This window comes from Arachis stenosperma, chromosome 3, assembly GCF_014773155.1.
Source record: "Arachis stenosperma cultivar V10309 chromosome 3, arast.V10309.gnm1.PFL2, whole genome shotgun sequence".
In the NCBI taxonomy this organism is placed as follows: Eukaryota; Viridiplantae; Streptophyta; class Magnoliopsida; order Fabales; family Fabaceae; genus Arachis; species Arachis stenosperma.
The window spans coordinates 48,075,520-48,076,801 of NC_080379.1; the positions used below are offsets into that span (position 1 = coordinate 48,075,520).

The following is a 1,282-nucleotide window of genomic DNA, read 5'->3' on the forward strand; positions in this document are numbered from 1 at the left end:
CAATTTTGAGCTGAAACCTCAACTAGTTGCCTTAATGCAACAAAACTGCAAGTTCTATGTACTTTCATCTGAAGACCCTTATCAGTTTTTAACTGAGTTCTTGCAGATCTGTGAGACTGTTAAGACAAATGGAGTAGATCCTGAAGTCTACAGGCTCATGCTTTTCCCTTTTGCTGTAAGAGACAGAGCTAGAATATGGTTGGACTCACAACCTAAAGATAGCCTGGACTCTTGGGATAAGCTGGTCACGGCTTTCTTGGATAAATTCTTTCCTCCTCAAAAGCTGAGCAAGCTTAGAGTGGATGTTCAGACCTTCAAACAAAAAGATGGTGAATACCTCTATGAAGCTTGGGAAAGATACAAGCAGTTGACCAAAAGGTGTCCATCTGACATGTTTTCAGAATGGACCATATTAGATATATTCTATTATGGTCTATCTGAATTTTCGAAAATATCATTGGACCATTCTGCAGGTGGATCCATTCACCTAAAGAAAACACCTGCAGAAGCTCAAGAACTCATTGACATGGTTGCAAATAACCAATTTATGTACACTTCTGAAAGGAATTCCGTAAATAATGGGACACCTCAGAGGAAGGGAGTTCTTGAAATTGATGCTCTGAATGCCATATTAGCTCAAAACAAAGTGTTGACTCAGCAAGTCAACATGATCTCTCAAAGTCCGAATGGATGGCAAAACGCATCCAACAGTACTAAAGAGGCAGCTTCTGAAGAAGCTTATGATCCTGAGAACCCTGCAATAGCAGAGGTAAATTACATGGGTGAACCTTATGGAAACACCTATAATTCATCATGGAGAAATCATCCAAATTTCTCATGGAAGGATCAACAAAAGCCTCAACAAGGCTTTAACAATGGTGGACGTAATAGGCTGAGCAATAGCAAGCCTTTTCCATCATCTTCTCAGCAACAGACAGAGAATTCTGAACAAAGCACATCCAATTTAGCCAATCTAGTCTCTGATCTGTCAAAAGCCACTTTCAGTTTCATGAGTGAAACAAGATCCTCCATCAGAAATCTGGAGGCACAAGTGGGCCAGCTGAGTAAGAAAGTCATTGAAACTCCTCCCAGTATTCTCCCAAGCAATATAGAAGAGAATCCAAAAGGAGAGTGCAAGGCCATTGATGTAATCAATATGGCCGAATGCACAAGGGAGGAGGAGGACGAAAATCCTAGTGAGGAAGACCTCTTGGGACGTCTCTCAAGCAAGAGGGAGTTTCCTATTAAGGATCCAAAGGAATCTAAGGCTCATATAGAGACC

At 41.1% G+C, this 1,282-nt stretch overlaps 1 non-coding gene across 1 annotated transcript; it reads right to left on the reverse strand.

Moving 5' to 3' along the window:
- Positions 1 to 289: 289 nt before the first annotated feature.
- On the reverse strand, positions 290 to 393 carry LOC130971273 (small nucleolar RNA R71). The gene has a single exon (XR_009082500.1). It is a non-coding gene; the product is annotated as a small nucleolar RNA R71 (small nucleolar RNA).
- Between the last annotated feature and the right edge of the window lie 889 nt (positions 394 to 1,282).